The sequence below is a fragment of the Rousettus aegyptiacus genome, unplaced genomic scaffold (genome assembly GCF_014176215.1).
Source record: "Rousettus aegyptiacus isolate mRouAeg1 unplaced genomic scaffold, mRouAeg1.p scaffold_m13_p_12, whole genome shotgun sequence".
In the NCBI taxonomy this organism is placed as follows: domain Eukaryota; kingdom Metazoa; phylum Chordata; class Mammalia; order Chiroptera; family Pteropodidae; genus Rousettus; species Rousettus aegyptiacus.
The window spans coordinates 23,687,650-23,705,955 of NW_023416287.1; the positions used below are offsets into that span (position 1 = coordinate 23,687,650).

At 39.5% G+C, this 18,306-nt stretch overlaps 1 non-coding gene and 1 pseudogene across 1 annotated transcript; both read right to left on the bottom strand.

Annotated features, from left to right (window-relative positions):
* Positions 1-3,094: 3,094 nt before the first annotated feature.
* Positions 3,095-3,210, bottom strand: LOC118610577 (annotated as a pseudogene).
* Positions 3,211-3,219: 9 nt separating this feature from the next.
* TRNAV-UAC lies at positions 3,220-3,292 on the bottom strand. The gene has a single exon. It is a non-coding gene; the product is annotated as a tRNA-Val (tRNA).
* Between the last annotated feature and the right edge of the window lie 15,014 nt (positions 3,293-18,306).

Here is an 18,306-nt window from a genome sequence, read left to right on the forward strand (position 1 = left end):
GGCAGGTAAAAAGGGCTGGTCTCGTACCAGCTGTGGCTACACAGAAGAGGCAAAGAGAGTTTAGATCCTTCCACAAAGGGCTACCTGGCCTAAGGGGGTGATCCCAGCACAAGATGCCTGGAGGTGAAACATCTCAGATACTTCTGGTTATCTATAAGAGGCAGCTTTAAAAGGACATCTTAAGCAAGAGATAAGAGTGGGACCCCAGGCTTTCTCAGGCATTAATAGGAAAGGTTCTTGGGGGATACAATAGGCATCTGCCCAGTAGCAAAGCTGGTACCTTCACATCATAAGAAGTATATATTTGGTTTTTGTCACCGGTTCCTGGTACAAAGTTCCTAAAAACCTTGGCATTTCCTAAGTGATAAGAACAATACAGGTACCTTGATATTCATAACAAACTCCTTTGAACCACGTTGAGTTTATGTTAATGAGGTGACTATTGGAAAGCACCTAAGGATGGGGGGCTCGTTGCCAAGGGAATCAACCCTTGATTAAAGAGTTGGTACTCTCAGTGCCCCTCCCCCACCCAGGGAGTGGGGAGAGAAGCTGTTGATTCAGTTCGATGATTTAATCAACCATGCTTGTGTAATGATGCCTCCATAAAACCCAAAAGGATGAGGTTCGAAGAGCTTTTGGTTGGTGAACACATGGAGATACTGGAAGAGTGGTATGCCAGAGAGAGCATGGGATCTCCATCCCCCTTCCCCCATACTTTGCCTTATACATCACTTCCATCTGGCCGTCCCTGAGTTATATGCTTTTATAAATCTGTAATCTAGTAAATAAAATGTTTTTTTCTGAGTTCTGTGAGTTGCTTCAGCAAATTAATTGAACCCAAGGAGGGGTTGTGGGGACCTCCAATCTATAGTCAGTGGGTCAGAAGCACAGGTGACAACCAGGATTTGTAATTGGTAGATAATGTCAGAATTGAGTTGAATTGTAGGACACTTGGTCAGTGTTTGCTGAGAACTGGAGAATTGCTTGGTGGTGTTGGTAAAAACACATGCATTGAAATATCCAAGTCTATCATTTCAAACGCCTTTAGGATGCGATCATTAAACTGAGTAAGAGAATTTATAGTATAGAGGCCAATGAACAAAGAGTTTTCAAATGTAAGAAAAAAAGTGAAAAAGGAAAAGATGTTTTTTGGGTAGTGTTACTTAAACATCAAATTGAGCGTGGACAAATACCTAAAGCCTTCTGAGAATTCGAAGGGGCCGGATTACTAAAGAAACACTAAGCTTGGTCTGCAACCCTTAAAGCAACCTCAGACCTGCACCAATCAGAAGTCAACTGTGAAAACTGTGCAGAGCCCAGGAAGGGCACATGACTCAGAACCCATTTTAAATTGAGAAGAGTTAAATTGGCCAAGTTGGCACTGCCACTGCCCCAGAGGAAATGAGAAGAATCAGATGGTCCAACCAAAGAACTCGCTCCATTTTCAGGGCAGTGAGTTCCATGACTTTTGCCTACCCCCTCTCAGCAGGGCTTGATCATAGCTTGGACTACTGACTGCTGGGCAGGTTTCCCATTCTCCCATTTTTCAAATCAAAGTTTTTGTTGCAGTTATCTTGTTTCCACTCCAGCATTGTATACATCTTCATGTGGGGTGGGAGCCAGATTTCTTGTCTTTTATTTTATAGGTAACTGAATGCAGAGGAGTTTATCCATACCTGATGGAGAGAGCCCCACATCTCTCATAGACCTGAACTGGAATCGTTCATTGGATAAGACTTTGGGGTCATTCTCTGGGAGGGGCAAGGGTTTTTCCACGTAAGATCAGAAGGATTTGCAGGGCCAAAGTAGTGGACTGTTAAAAAAAATTACTAAATTGTATCTAATCTTCTTTATTTTATTTTTATTCTATAGGAATAGAAATTTTCGGTAGACACTTGATTGACTGGCTGTGACCCCACCTTCCAGATTCTTTGGCAGCTAGACGTGCCCATGTCCCCAGGCCAATGGGATAGAAATGGAAGGGATGTGTACTGTGCCCCAGTTGTATCCTTAAAAGAAAGCCTACTTGTGCTCCTTTTGTTTAGTCTTCATTTCTGAAATAATTTTTAATTTTATTTAAACTTCTACCTTGAGTGCCCTCACCTTCTTTCTAAGTTTTTCTATTCTGACTGTCATTGCTATTTCTTCTCTTACATAATCTTCTTATTATCTTTGAGCTCATTTGGTTAAAGGAGATTATATTTTTAATCTGTAATATATTACATTTTTAATCTGTTTTGTGGGCATATCTTTCTGGCTCATGTTTGTTATTTTGGGGATGTTATTTTGCTCCTTATTCGCTTCACTTTTTTAATTAAAAACATTGTATGGAATTTGGCTTTGACAATTTTCTATTGCTTATTTCTATATGAAGTTGGTTTTCCTGAACTTTTAGAAGGAGCTGTTCATGACTTACAGTACAGGGTGAATAGAAGCAGTGACAGTGGGTTTCCTAGCTTATTTTAGAATTTTAAGGGTAAAAATTTAATGTTTCTCCATAAGTATGATTTTTCAAAAGAATTTTGGTGGATATCTTTTACCAGGTTTAGGAAGTTCTATTCTTTTCTAGATACCTAAGAATTTTTATTTTTAATGGGTGTGAATTTTTAAAAATTATTATTTTCTCGTTTGAGATAATCTCAAGTAATTTTTAAATTTAATAATGGGATAAATATTTAATATATTTTAATGTTGAACCATTTCTGAATTCTGGAGGTAAATCCAGCTAGAGTACAATGTATCATTGCTTTAAATTCATTGCTTAATATAGTTTGTAGAATTTTGTTTTGATTTTTATATCTATGTTAATAAGTAATATTGCTCTGTGACATTACTTTCTCATTTAGTTTTTGTTTGGTTTGAGTATCAAGGTTTTTCTAATCTCATAAAATGAGTTGGGCATGTTCTCTTCTTATTTTCTGCAACAGTTCACATGAAATTGGAATGATCTGTTCCTTGAATACTTTAAAGAAACTGCCTATAAAACTATCAGATCCTATTTTTAAAACTTTTGATTAAATTTCTAAAGTTATTATCAAATTACTTAGCTTTTTTATTTCTTCTTGAGTTAGTTTTTTTCTTTTTTTATTATTTATACCTACAGCACCTGGTCTTCCTAGGTGGTCTCCCATCCAAGTACTTGCCAGGCCCAACCTTGCTTAGTTTCCAAGATCAGACATTAGGCTTGTCCAGGGTGGCATGGCCATAGACCACGGACTGTGGCTCCACTGGGGTGTGAACCCAGGACCTTCTGCATGTAAAGCAGACGTGCTAACCACTACACTATGGAACCACGTCCAGAGTCAGTTTTGGATAGATATGTTTTTCCAGGAAGTCACCTATTATTCTATGTTTTAAAGTTTAGTAGCAAAAAGGTATTCATATTTTATAGATGTCTAAAGTTTAAAATTCTGTTTTTTCTATTATTATGTATCTTTTTTCATTTTAAGTATTACTATATTGTGTCTTCTTTCTAATATATTGTATATGTACTTAAATATATATGTACTCTAATATATTGTATATGTCTAAATTTTATTCCATTTTTTCTGCTTTCTTTGAATTTATTCTATTATTCTTTTTCTCATGTCTAATGTTGGCTAATTCACTCAACAATTTTCAGTCTTTCTTTTTTTTCTAATATTAGAATTTATGGTTATATGTCAGTCTTATGTCATGTTCCCAGAAATAGGGCCTAAGATGCAGATTCTTGAGGGCTCTCAGAATAAGGGAGCTGAGGGAAGCTGGATAAGGTAGAGGAAGGAGCTCAGCAAGGCCATGGTCCTTGCTGGAGGCTACTTGAGCCCAAATAATAAGCGCTTTGGAGCATAAAAGTTCACGGAATTTATCTCACTTTGAGGCAAGTGATCTGGACTTTTATACCCCTGTTTGAGTCAAATATTGGCTATAAACTGCCATGGAGTGGCAGGTGGAGGGAGGCATAATCTCCCAGGCCAGATGGGCAGGTCTTTAGAGACCTGCGCATCAACTGAGGGCAGGTCTCTAAAGAAATGGCAGCCATGAGCTGCTAGCAGGCAACACTCATATAAGCTGGAGAGGCACAGGTTGACCTGTTAAAAGGCTATGGATAAAAAAAAAGGGATGTGGTTGGGCATCAACAATAACTATTGCACCTAACAATATATTGTATTTTTATTATTTCATATTTGTAGTATCATGATTTTATATAAATTTATTCTTTTATCTAGAACTGATTTAGAAACGTTTAATAATGTATGAATGTGAAATTTTTAGTTATCTTTTTGTTAACTAATCAAAAAGGTATTTATAAGTTAATTATTTTATATTAAGAGAACATTTATGATATTCATTCTTTACCATTGGTTGAGAATTACTCCATGGTCAATTTTTGTAAATATTATGTATGTGCTTGAGAAAAAATTTTTTTTTTTTCCTTTCAATGAGCACAAGGTTCTAATATGCCTTTTAGATCAAGTTTACTAATAATGTTATTCAAATAATCTATATTCCTTAAAAATGTTTAATTTACTTTATTTCTCCTGAGATCATGGATTTGTCAATTTTTTTCCTCATAATGTCGTTAAACTTTGTTTTATTACATTTCATTAATTTTAAGATGCACATTTTTTTCACATTTGAACATTTCTGTTACTGGGATACATTTCTCAGTTAAGGCTACCTTATGCTTGCTTTTAGCCAGATGGAGGTCATGACGAAATTGTCATTGCCTGGGCAAAGATGACTTTGGTCATAGTTGTTTATATTGCCATCATTTCATTTGAATGATATGCATGTTGGCACATCAGTTGTGGAAGTTAATGACCATTTTACATTCCTGAATAATATTACATTACTTTAGCATTAAAATGAAAATGTGTACATTTTATGTACAAAAATCGAGCATTAAGGCTAAAGCATCTATATGATGTTGAAGGAATTACTGTAATTCTTATTTATTTGTTTGTTTGTTTATCTATCTATTTATTTATTTATTTACAGCACAACTACCACGCATTTTATGCAATAAAATAAAGAAACCCATAAGCAGATGAAGCCGTGTTATATCTAAAATCTTGCCTGTCACTCACCAAGCATTACAACTAAAGTTAGGAGAAATCCCTAAGCCCTTCAAATTGGATGAAAAACATTTCAAAACATTGAAAAGCTGGTATGATTGATGTGTCATGTGGGAACTATTGTTGAAGCTTTGAAAATCAGTTTCCCAGAAGCTTTCTGTTGACTTTGAACAGAAGTTTAATTTCTAGTGATGTAATTCGATTGGGGAAAAAATGAAACTGTACATTTAGACAAATAGAGAATGATGACAAACACACATATTCTTTTAGCACCTCAAAATTGTACTGTCAATTCTCAAAGCACTAAAAAATTAATATCATAAGCACATGTTACCAAAAGAAGCAAATCACTGTGATGCCAGATGTAGCTGCAGTTAACCAAAAGATGCCATGATATTTAACATGAATAAGGTGTTCACATGGTTTAATTTCCAAAACAGAATACTTATGAGAGTGAAACTGAGAGTTGTGGGTATGTATGTAAAGATAGCAGGTACTGTCCTAAGTAAACTGGGTCACCCTAATTTTAAATTATAAAGCAACTTCTGAGAATGACGTTTCCTCCCCAAATGTTATTGTGGCTACATAAAATAATGAATGGATGCTAGCAAGGCTAATGAGGATTAGCTAGAATAGACATACATGAGTCGTGGACAACCAATCCACCTAGCACACTAGTCTTAATACATTTTGTGGGCATTTATTTGAAAATGAGATAATAAGCTCAAAAGACAAAAAGAAAAAAAAATACAGATAAGAGGGCCAGAGACTGAGAGAGCACAGTGTAAAGTTCTAATACATATATAATCAAAGTTCCAGAGCTGAAGGGCAAGAGAGAAAATGGAGACAGAGCAGCATTTGTAGACATAATAGCTGAAAAATTTCTGAAAATATTGAAAGATACCAATACTCATATCCAAGAAGCTCAATTCTGACCAGCATACATAAAAAGAGACCTGCATCTAGATACATCATAGAGAAACTACAGAGGACTAAAGATAGAGAAAAATCTTGAAAAATCTTGGGAGCAGCCAGAGAGAGAAAAAAATACAGATTACTTTTAGTTAGATGGCAATGGAAGTGAGAAGAAAATGGATGATATTTTCAATGCGTTGGGAAAAAATTCATAGAATTCTACACCCAGCTAAAACATCTTTCCATTAAAAAAAGTAAATATGTTAATGTGTTTTTCCATTGTATTAATTTCCCAGCACCAGACACATTTCCTTGTTGTGGCTCTGCCACTTGCCCAATTCTCAGGAACTTCTGAAATGGAAAACAAAACCACTGCTACCAAATGCTGAAGGCGATTGAGAAAAAAGTATTTCAAGGCCAGAAAGACTATGAACACCTTTATTTTAAATTATGTGATGGAAACCATAAAGAGAAAAATATGTCTAAAAAAAAACACATGTTGAAATCATTTCAAAGTTCTCCTGTTAAAAAACTGGCATATAAATCTGTTTGCAAATGTTTATAGCAGTTTTATTCACAACCTTCCAAACAAGAAACAACCCAAATGTTCTTCAAATAGTGAATGGATAAACTATGGTATGTTTCCATAATAAAATACTACTCAGCAATAAAAAGGAATGAACTCTTAATACATAGCAATATGAATGAATCTCAGATACATTAGGCTAAATTAAAGAAGCCAGACTCAAAAGGCTACATGCTGTATGATTCATTTTTTTCCCAGAAGAGGAAAACTATAGTGACAGAAAACAGTGGTTTCCAAAGACTGGAGGAGGGGGAAGGTTGACTACCGAGGCACATGGAGGGATATTTTGAGGCAGTGGAACTGTTTTATATATTGATATATATTACTTGCTGTGGTGATAAACACAACTGCATGAGTTTTTCAAAACTGCACACTAAAATGGGTGAGTATTTCTGTATATAATTAATACTTTTAAAAGAAAAGAATAAAAAAAATACAGGTATCCTCAGGGTATTTTACAATCTCACTCTCTTTAACATGGAAGTAAATCCTGTTTATTACACACACACATATATACTCACACACCCAAAATATCGGTGATTGTCGAGTCAAATTTCCAGGACCATTTCCTTCAGCTCTCTCTTTCCCTTTAGCAGATGACTTTTCTATTTCCTTTACCAAGAATTGAGATAAACACACTTGAATCTTCTCTCTTCTACTTCAAATTATCTTTCTTTATTTATATGAAGATTCAGGATAATTCTTAAGCACTTCGTGACATCTGCATTCTAGTATGGAAAATAATTTTTAAAATTATTAAAAGTAGAATAAGCTCACCAAAAAGTATGACTTGGTGATATGACCAGACACTAGCTTCCTTTGATGTTTTGAGACTATCTGAGGATGAATTAACCAGTCAAGGCTGAGTGGAAGAAACCCATATGAAAGGGCTATATACTATATGGTTTCAACTATATGACATTCTGAAAAAGGGCAAAACTATGAAGATGGTAAAAAGATCAGTGGTTGCCAGGTCTTTGGAAAGAGAGAAGTGAGAATTAATGAAGTGTAGCAAATTTTTAGAGTGGTAAAACTTATTCTGTATGATACTGTAGTGGTGGATACATGTCACTATATATTTGTTAAACCCATAAAATATACAACACCAAGTGTGAACCCTAATGTAAACTACTGGCTTTAGTTGATAATAATGCATTAATTTGGCTTGTCAATTATAACAAATGTACTACAATAATGCAGGATGTAAAAAATTGGGAAAATTGGGAGGGAGGGTGAGGAGGTATATGAGAGCTCTATTTTTTTGCTCAAATTTTTCTATAAACCTAAAACTTTTAAAAAGCATATTAATTTTAAAAAGTGATGCATAGGAGTTAAACTTTAGATGTGAAATTTTAGAAATACTTAACCAATTTTATTTTGCTTGAAGTTTCATTCTTATAGATGCACAAGAGTGATAAGCTATAATTCATTAATTCCAAGACACACATTTAAAAAAATCTCAGAATCAGGATGATCTTAAAATAGATGGTATTCTTTCTATCTATCTATCTATCTATCTATCTATCTATCTATCTATCTATCTATCATCTATCTATCTATCCAGCTATTGATGGCATTTTAGATTTGATAAAATATGGTATAATGATATATATGTCTAAATAAGTCTAAAGGAATTCTTTCAATAAGTATTAAATCAAATCTAAGATTAGAAAGAATTGTGTCATAGTTTAATTGACAGTGTTTTTCTTTTTAAGTGAGGCTTAAATAATGGTGCATGTTGTAGATGATGTGTTTCAGATTAGATGAAATATAGTATAGATGTACTCTATAAAAATCAACTACATGATACATTTATCTATTGTTGCCTCTGGTAATGGCGATTAAAGGGGGATGATAATCTGAGTTGTAATGCTTTATTTCTTATATTTAAAAATGACAAAGCAACTGACATAAAATGTTAACACAATTAAATCTGAGAAGTAGGAGCATGATGTTATATCTTTCTTGGCTACTTTATTTTCTATAATTAATATTTTTAAACAACAAAACAGAAATACCTGAAAAAATAAAATTGAAGAACAGCTCAGAAACTTATTTTATTGCTGGGAAGTATTCTTGGACAATTGGGGGATGGTGGAACTTGAGGGAGGAAAAAGTTGGGCAGGCAAACACAAAGAAAGACAAATATTGCGTGATTTCACTTACATGAGAAACCTACAATAGTTAAATTCATAGAGGTAGAAAGCAGAATAGTGGTTACCAAGGGCTGAGGGTGGGGGGAGCGGGGAGGGAAGGGTTATCTTTATTGAATGAGTACAGAGTTTCAGTTTGGGATGATGAAAAAGTTCTGGAAATACATAGTGGCGATGGTTGCACAACATTGTGAATATACTTAATGCCATTGTGAACTGTACACTTAAACAGTTAATAAAATGGTAAGTTTTCTGTTATGTATATTTTACCCCCCCCCCCCACGCACGCACGCGCGCACACACACACACACACACACACCCCACATGTTGGACAGGGGAAATCAAGAGTCTTATTTTGGGCATGTTGAATTTGAGATACTCAAAGGTAGTTGGATAAAAATCCAAGTATGGGGACTGTAGATGCAGATTTAGCTGATGCCATGTTGGAGCCTTGGGACCAGAGAGTATGGGGAAGGGGAGGAGATCAGTTCTAAGACCAGGGCCCTCCAACACTCAAAGGAGGTCGGAGAAAGACGAGTTGAGGCAGAGCCCAGGAAGCCAAGAGCAACGTCTTCCCAGCAGGAGATAGTGGTCAGCAGTCTGGACTGTTTCTGAGATGCTGAGTAAGGTGAGGACCTCTGGATCTGGAAGTGAGGGAGTTGTTGGGGTTTCAGCAGTGTGCTAAAGATGGAAGGCAAACTGGGGTAGGTTGTGGAAAGAGGAAGTGGTGATAGGAATCATTCATATACTTTAAAGAAGTTTTGTTATGAATAAAGGTGAAGAATGAATGGGATGGTAGTGGGAGGTAGATAAGGAGGTCTAGGACGGCTTTTTTTTTTTTTTTTTTTTTTTTTAGAAGATGAGAGATGCTAGAAGACATTCGGATGCTCATGGGAATGGCCCGCTATTCTCATAAGAGAGCATGGGAAGAAATAGGAGATAACAGAGAACTGAAGGAGAAGGGACACGAGTGGTGTGAGTGGCCTTGGGTGGGAGGAGGACACCTCCTCCATCTCTGAGGAGCATGGGCAGAGAGAGTGGGCCCCAAGTGGGTGGTTCTGAAGATTTGGTTATGGGAAGATGATGGCGTCTGTTTCTTCAATGAGAAGCAAAACAATGAAGAGAATAACTTCTGATTTCTCACCAGCTGAGCCGGGTATAAGAGGGGCTGTCAGAGGTTTGAGGACAGAGGAAAAAAATGTGAACAAGTCATAGCAAAGAGTAGGAAAGGCTAGACCTACAGGAAGTGTGGTGGGCCTGTGGAGCTTTGTGGCCCTGGATATAAACGGAGACCAGTGACAAGGTTGAGTGAATTTCTCTAGTTGTGAGTGTGGACAAGTGGGTCTAACTCAATTATGATTCTGAAAGTGTGCTTCAAGAACCAGAGGCATGAGCATCACCTGAGAACTTGTTAAAAATGCAAATGATCAGGTACCACCCCAAACCTATTGAGTCAGAAACTCTGGGGCGGGGCCCATCCCTCAGTATTTTTCACAAGTTCGCCAGGTGATTCAGAAAGTTTGAGAAGCTCTGAACTAGAGTGAAGGAACTAAGGGCATTGGGGGTGACCTGAAACTTGTAGGTGCCAACAGGTGCCATTCTCTGGGGCAGAAGTTCCTAGTGCTATGAGCTCTGGTTGTGTCTTCTCTCTTGACTCTTGACAGATCTATAAGTACACCCTGAAAATTACCAAGAATAGAATTCCACTTAAAGGAACTTTGAGCTTTCTAATGAAAGATTATTTCGCATGGCAAACACCATCTTTCAAGTGTACTTTTTTTTTTTTTTTTCTGAGTCTGGATTTGAATATTGAGTTTCCTGTGTCTTGATCTTTGCTTCTGCCCACAGTGTTGTGAAAGGACCCTGGACTTTCCTTGCCCTCCCCAGATCATATCTTCCAGGGTCGTCATAAGGCTCTTCCTGAGGCCTGCTTTGTCTTTCCACACAGCTCACTTCAAGTTTTCAAGTCTGTGGGGAAAGAAGGATGAACTGGTTATTTTCCTATGTGTGAGAACTTTTCCTCCTGAGCAGAAATAAAGACAAGGATGAGTCAGCCTCTCCCAACCTCCAGGATCTCCCAGTGACTCAGAGGATGGTCTGTTTAATGGGTAAGTGCTCCTCCCAGGAAGTTGGCAGCCCCAGCCTCCCCCTACCTGAGTCACTGGACCTGAGTGCTTTTTTGCCACACACTGCCACCAAGACCTGGGGAAACAGGCCAAGAAAGATCAGTGACAAGTGGACCAGGAAAAAGGAGGAAGTTGAAAGGCTAGCATGCAGGAAGCTAAATTTGTTCCTTGTTTGCTGGTGGCCTTGGGTGAACCCACAAATGGCTCAGTGTCCCTTTTTGAAAATGGAAGAAATCATGTATCCCACAAAGTAAGTAGACCCAGTAGTGGCCCAAAAGGAGAGAAGATGAGCCCTTTGGGAATATATCTGGCTGGAGGCATACTATCGAACTTTTCTGGACAAAAGGAGGGGAGCCGTAGAGATGGTTCATTCTTGGGGATTTCTAGGACAAGCTGTAGCCTGAGCAGAGTCTGAAGGAGGGTAGGGAGGCTTCCACGGGAAGAGGGGCAAGAGGTCCGATGTGGGGAGGTTGGCCCAAGGCAGGGGAGCTTGGCAAGTAGGGACATCAGTGGGCACTTTTAGGGGCATAAAACAGCTGGTGGAAACACAGCAGCTGAAGATCTTGGTTTTGGTACTGCCTAAGTTGCCAGCTCTGGCTTACTTCTGTCTCCTTCGCTGTCTCTCTGTTCATCTCTGTTTTTCTCTCTTCTTCTCCTCCCCTCTCTCCTACATCACAGAGGGTAGTGATGGACCCTCTCCTCATAGGCCGGGTGTTTTCTTTCCTGTTTAGATGGTGACTAGCATCTGCTTGTGGAGGCAGCAATCAAACCATCCTGTTTACTTATTGCTGACACAGCGGACTGTGGTCAGTGAGGCTGTCCGAAACAGCCTCCCAGGGTGGGGTGGGGACCAGGACGCTGACACACACAGGCACACACACTCAGCCATGACTAGATCAGTCTGCCCCACAGAGCCAGCAGGTCCTCGACTGTCTCACTCTGATGTCTGAGATGCTGTAGGACAGTCAGCTGGGCTGAAGTCATCTACTCTGCTGCTGACGTGGATGCTCAGCATGGACTCAGGGCTTAGAAAAGATCTCCTGACTGAAGCTGAGCGCACAGCTCCTCAGAGGGTGGGGGAGGTCTCAGAAGTGAGAAAGGTAACACCCAGAGGGGATAATGTTAGATGGCATGTTGTTCAGAGTCCTCATTTCTACATGAAGGAGTTAGGACCACAAATAAGGCAAAGGGCTTGCGGAATCGGTCACCCTTTACCACATCCCCTCTCTGCTCTGCCTCTCTCGGTTGGGCCCCTCCCTCCTTAATTCATGTGTTTTGAAACACTTCTCAGTTTGTTTTTCTCAGTTTTTCCAAATCCTGTGCAGTGGCTGCTGTTCAGAGTTAGGCTGGAGATTGACAACTGTTTCAGGGGTTGGTGGCATGAGTGGAGAAAGGGGTGGAGCAAGGCCGGACCTATGCAGGGACAGATGCTGGTGGTGATGGGTGTTTTAATAGAGGCAAGGAGGAATCAAAGCCTAGAGTGGGTGCTCTATGTTTTCAACTTCCTTGCCTAGGATCTGACCCCTAAACTCAGAGCACAAGGGCCCAAGCAGACAAAGATTGTCAGTGAAAAAGACCAAAGAACACATAAGCTGAGAATTCAGGTCGATGCCCTTTGGTGCTTTGAGGGGGTTCTCAGAATTTCTGTAGTCATCTAGAGCTTGCCAGGGATGCCTCATGGCTTGGCCGCATGCCACCGTGGTGGTAAAGAGCCAGATAGACCTGGACTTGGTGGGGGGCAACTCAATCTCTCACTGCTGTGTGACCAGGACCCATGCTTCTACTAGGAAATTATTCATTGCCTAAAGTTCAGATCGAACTGGGTGTCCTTTACTTTATTTGCTAAATCTGGGAACTCTTTTTTAAGTCCTCCAAAGGTCAGCCCCCATCTTTGACCTTATCCCATTAGCGGCAAATCCCAAATTACTTCAAAGTCTGGGATTTTACCTCAAAACTCACATAAAGTTAAGGTCATCTCCATGTTTCTATCCTTGTTTTCATATAAAGCAGATTTTAAATTATCCTGGTTAAAAGGCAAACATTTCCTACCTATTTATACTTGGTTGTGGATTAGTTAAGGCCCTGCTTATCTTGATGGCTGACCTTCCAGGTGGACAGGGGGCGGTCCTGGCTATGCGGTCCTGGGAGTGTTTGCACTGGGCACTAGTGAATGAGCAGAAAGAGCAGGGCGATGAGATTTTTAAAAGGTCACATTTGTTCAGTTTAAAGGACTCCATGTTTGCCTTCCATTTTACCTTTTGGATATGTGTTTAATTGTTTCTTCTTTTATGAAATGAGGGGTGGTGGTGGTGGTATTTTTGTTTAAAAAAATACTTGGTAAAATAAAGGGTGGGCAGGCAGAGAAAGCCAGAGTCTTCGGAAAAATGGGGAGGAGGTAGGAGCGTACAAACCTCTGAAAACAGCGAAAGGTGCTTTCAGAGCAGTGGCTATGTCTTGGAATAACCAGGAGGCCCAGGTGGCATCCCAGAGCCTCTGCATTAGAACCATTGGGGTGTCACCTAGGCAGCAGTGCTCTTTAAAGCTTCCTGGTTTATTTCAATGTGCAGCTGAGGTTGATATCATTGCTTTGGAGGTTTGCTGCTCATACTTGGGCCTGAGGACCAGTGGCATCGGCCTCCCCTAGGGGCTTGTTAGTAATGCAGAATCTTAGGCCCCAGCCCAGACCTGCCGAATCAAAACCTGTATTTTAACAAGGCCCCCAGGTACTTCATATACAGTCTGAGAATATCTGCTTCAGTGGACCAGTCAGAAGCCTCATCTTGATGAGATCAGCAGGAGCTGGCTCCATTTAATAGGGATCTGAAGGCCATGGGTGTGCTGGTTTCTGCATCAGAGCCTGCTGTAGTATCTCCCAATCCTGCGTGTATGAAGTTGGAGCCTTGTCCACAGTAATGAAACTTGTATCTTTTGTCTAGGTCTGTTAGAGTCTTTTCACTGATACATCATTATTCCGTTGGGACGGCCACACATTAACCAGGGATGTTGGCTGAAAATACTGGTGGAGAAACCTAAGAATACAAGTCAGGATATGTGGAGAGGAAAAGAGGGAGTATATGAAATATATATCAAAAATATGAATAAAGACTGGCCATAACTGCATATCTATCAACAAGTACTTCAGATGAAAAAGATTTAGATGTTCCAGTCAAAACATAGGATGGCCAAATGGATAAGAAAATAAGACCCTTACATATGCTGCCAACAAAAGACTCACTTCAGATTAAAAGATGCACACAGACTAAAAGAAAAGGGATGGAAAAAGATATTGCATGATGGACCTAGGGGATGTTGTGCTGAATGGACTAAGTCGGATAAAGACAAATCCTAAATGCTATATGGAATCGAAAGAACAAAGTAAATGACAACAACAACAACAAAACAGAAACAAACGCATGCATACAGAGTTATTTTGAGGGTTACCAAATGGGAGGGGGTTGGGGGTCGGTGAAAAAAGGGAATGGGATTAAGAAGTATGAATGGGTAGTTACAAAATAATCATGGAGATATAAAGTATAGCATCAGGAATATAGTCAATAATATTGTAATAAATATGTAAGGGGTGGCGGGGTACTAGATTTAGTGGGGAGATCACTTTGTGAGTTGTACAGATCTCTAATTATTATGCTGTACACCCAAAACTAATATAATATTGTATGCCAATAATAATTGAAAAATAACTTTTTTTTTTTTTTTTAAAGAGGGAGTATACAGTGAGACCTTGACTTCAGATGCAATCTTCATTTACTGCACGGCCATGCATGCCTGGTTTGGAGCCACGTGCTCTCTTGTTTTCTGCCACTTTCTTCAATCAGTTGGAACTGACATAACTCATGAAAGAGTTGCATGAGCAAGAATACTCTTTATTTATCCTTATCAGTCGGATATTGTCACAACAGTGCTGTGTAACAACCATTAAATCTCAGTGGCACATGACAATTAGCATTTATTTCTCATAGGTTGTCTGCCATGGCTTTGCTGATCTCAAACACTTACAAGTTGGCTAGATGTTGGCTAGTTTAGGCTAGGATCAGATAGGTGATTCAAGATAATGGTCTGGCTCTAGGCACTGGGTTAAGATCTGGTCTTTCCCTCATGTGTGTTCATTCTGTGGCTCCAGGCTGAAGGGCAGTAGCTATCTAGGAGAGCATTTCTAAAGGAGATAGAGAAAGCACAAGAAGGAAATAAAAATATGCAGAAACTCTTAAAGCTGAGGCTCAAAACAGACACACTACAACTTTTCTATTTCATTGGCCAGAGAAAGTCACATGGTCAAAGCCAACATCAGAGGGTGGGAAAATATACAGCATCTTTCTTAGTTTATGGAAAGACTATGGATGCAAAATACTACACAGAGAAGCGTAGCATTGTGGCCAATAAGTCAACACATTACATCTCCTCCAACCAGGAACAATGCTTTCTTGGGGAAATGTTACTCATTCCTTCTAGAACTTTATAAACTCCCTCATGGCAGAGACTGCTGCTTGTTATCCCCAACTCACTCCACTACCCTTTCTGGGCTCACAGCTAGAACACATCTCCCAGTCTTTCTTAGAGTAAGGTGTGATTATGTGACTGATGTTGGCCAAAGGTATGTGAGTAGGAGTCATGTCATTTTTCAAGCTAAGGCTTTCCAATGCTGTTGGCTTTGTTACAGATGACTACAGATTCTAATGGTTGCTGGAAGCACAGGTTGAAATGAACCTAGATCTCCGAATGTGGAAGAAACCATTATGAAATGGGAATACTTCTTTATTGTGTGGGTAGGTGTGAATTTCTATTATGTTCAAACTACTATATTCTTGATCTCTTTGTTTCAGCAGCCAGTATTACCATAACTAATTTACTTCTTAAAGCCTTTCTTTGTCACTCTGCCTTCATAGCAAAGGACAACCCAGTTCCCTGTAAAGGGGGTTGTGGAAGGGCTTTGTAAACTGTGAAGTGCTCCACACATGAGATATCTGACTGATTAGTCCTTTCTTAATGTTTCAACACAAAACAGGGTCTAAGTCAGCTGTACAGAGGTAGCAAAGACTAGAGGGGCCATGATGGCTTAGACATCATTTTCACATGCTTTATTCTTTTTAATCCTCACGACAATCCTGAGAGATAGGCTTTTATCTTTACCTCCATTTTAAGGATGACAAAAGAAAATGTGCTGAACTTGATCAAGGTCTTGTAACTAGTCAGGTGCATGAGTCTGGCCTTTTCCCCTTGTTGTTCCTTGTTGGAAGTAAGGAAGAACTGTTTTAGCTCTAATTCATTTTACACCAATCAGGCTCCAAAGGTCCCCTTGAGGGAACAGGAAAACAGGTTATATCCAAAGCTGCTGATGCTGGTGGTGTGATTTGAAAGAAGCACTCAAATTCCAGGCCCTAGCTGAACCTGCCTGCTCCAGGAATCTGTTCTTAAAAATAAGATGGTTTATGGAAAACTAATTTTTAAATGAAAAATTTTTCTCATAACAAAAAAAAAATAATAAGATGGAGGTACTCCTTGGGGTTTCTGCTTTGTGGTAGATCATCTGCAAAGATGGCTACCAAGGAGTCCTTCCATTCCTGTGTGTGCATTTGCTATGAGTTGAATCATGTCGTGCCACCACCCCCCACTTCCTATACATAGGTTGAATATGTTGGAGACACCTTGGAGTCCTAATCCCTGGTACTTCAGAATATGACCTTATTTGGACATATGGTCATTACAGAGGTAATCAAGTTAAAATTAAGTCATTAGGGTGGACCCTAATCCACTGGCGTCCTTATGAGAATGGAACATTTGGACACAGAGATAGGGACATGGATACAGAGATAGGGACATGCACACAGGGAGAACTCAAGTGAAGATGAAAGGATGAAGGCAGAGATTGGGGTGGTGCATCTATAAGCCAACTGACATCAAAGATTGCCAGCAAACTACCAGAGCCAGGAGAGAGGGAGATTCCCGCTTACAGAACAAACGACCCTGACTGACACCTTGACCTTGGACTTCTAGCCTCCAGAACTGTGAGATAGTTAATTTCTGTTGATTACCAGCCTGTTTGTGGGACTTTGTCGTAGCAGACCTAGTAAACCAATACAACACTCCATTCTTTCTAGAAAGAGGTGGAAACAATTTACCCTCTTCTTGAATCTGGAATGGCTTCATGACTTCCTTTAGCCAATAATATGGGGCAGAAATCATGAACTAACAGTTTGGGTCTATGTCTTAAGATGCCTGGCAGCTTTCATTTTTACCTTCTGGGAAGTCAGACTGCCATGTTGTAAGAAGTCTAGGTTATTCTGTTGGAGAGCCACATGGAGAGAAAAGCCATTTGGACTGTTCCAGGCCCAGCCAAGCTTTCAGTTGATGTCCCTAGTCAATATCACATTCAGTAGAAGTACTGTCTAGCTGAGCCTAGTCAACTCTCAAAGAGTTGTGAGAAATAAGAAATCATTGTTGTTTTAAACCATTAAGTTTTGAGGGTGGTTTGTTGGGTAGCAATACACAACTGAAATGTTCTTTGGTAAGTGCTCCAGCACTTCTGCTACTATTGTCCCTAAAGCCGGATGCCTCTGGTACCATCCTTGCTAGCATTCGTCTGAATGGATGCCTGTCTTCTCACATTGTTCATTTCCACATAAAAATCTTCAATGGTGCATCTGGTTGCAGGTCTGGATGATGCCAGCATCCCAGCTGCAAAGGAGACTGGAACAGAGTGTTTCTGGCTTTGTAGAAGGGGTGCAGGATTTGTGACATGGCAAATTCCCCTAACATAGATACTGAGCATCCCTGAAACATGAAGTTCCCCCAAAATGGCCAATATATATATTTTTTGTAAACTTACTGTGTGCTTGGCACACAGCTCTGGGTCTATTCACCTTCTAATTGTAAATAATACCCTGACATCACCCTTCTTCACTCTCCATCTCTGTGGTTTGGGTGCGATTGATGTCAGGTCTGGACATGTGATCTAGGCCCCAACAATAATACATAACTCAGTCAGAGCCAACTTGGTGTAACCTTGGCTTTTTGCTGGAACAGCTGAAAGAAATGAGGACTTGGGTTGTGAGGATGGAGCCTAGAGCTGCTGGCAGCCATCTTGCTGCTACTGCTATAAGGAACAGAGATGAGAAAGGAGAGGAAGACTAAGTCTTGATATTTTTTGAGCCTCTTGGTAGACACAGATCAGTCATACTGTTGGAGTCTTCTGTTAGTGAGCATATAAAATTCCTATTTGCATATACCAAGCCAGTGTGAGTAGTTTCCCATCATTCGAAATCCATCAAGTCCACATTAACGTTGTTATTTAATACTTACAGATCTTTGGAGTATGTACCGCTTATTAACCCCATTTTACAGATGAGGAAACTGAAGCACAGAAAAGCCACATGGAGGCAGAATTCAAACCTTGGAAATGTAATCCTGAGATACATTAAATTCTGCTTTCCTTGGTGATGGGAAAGGATGAGGAG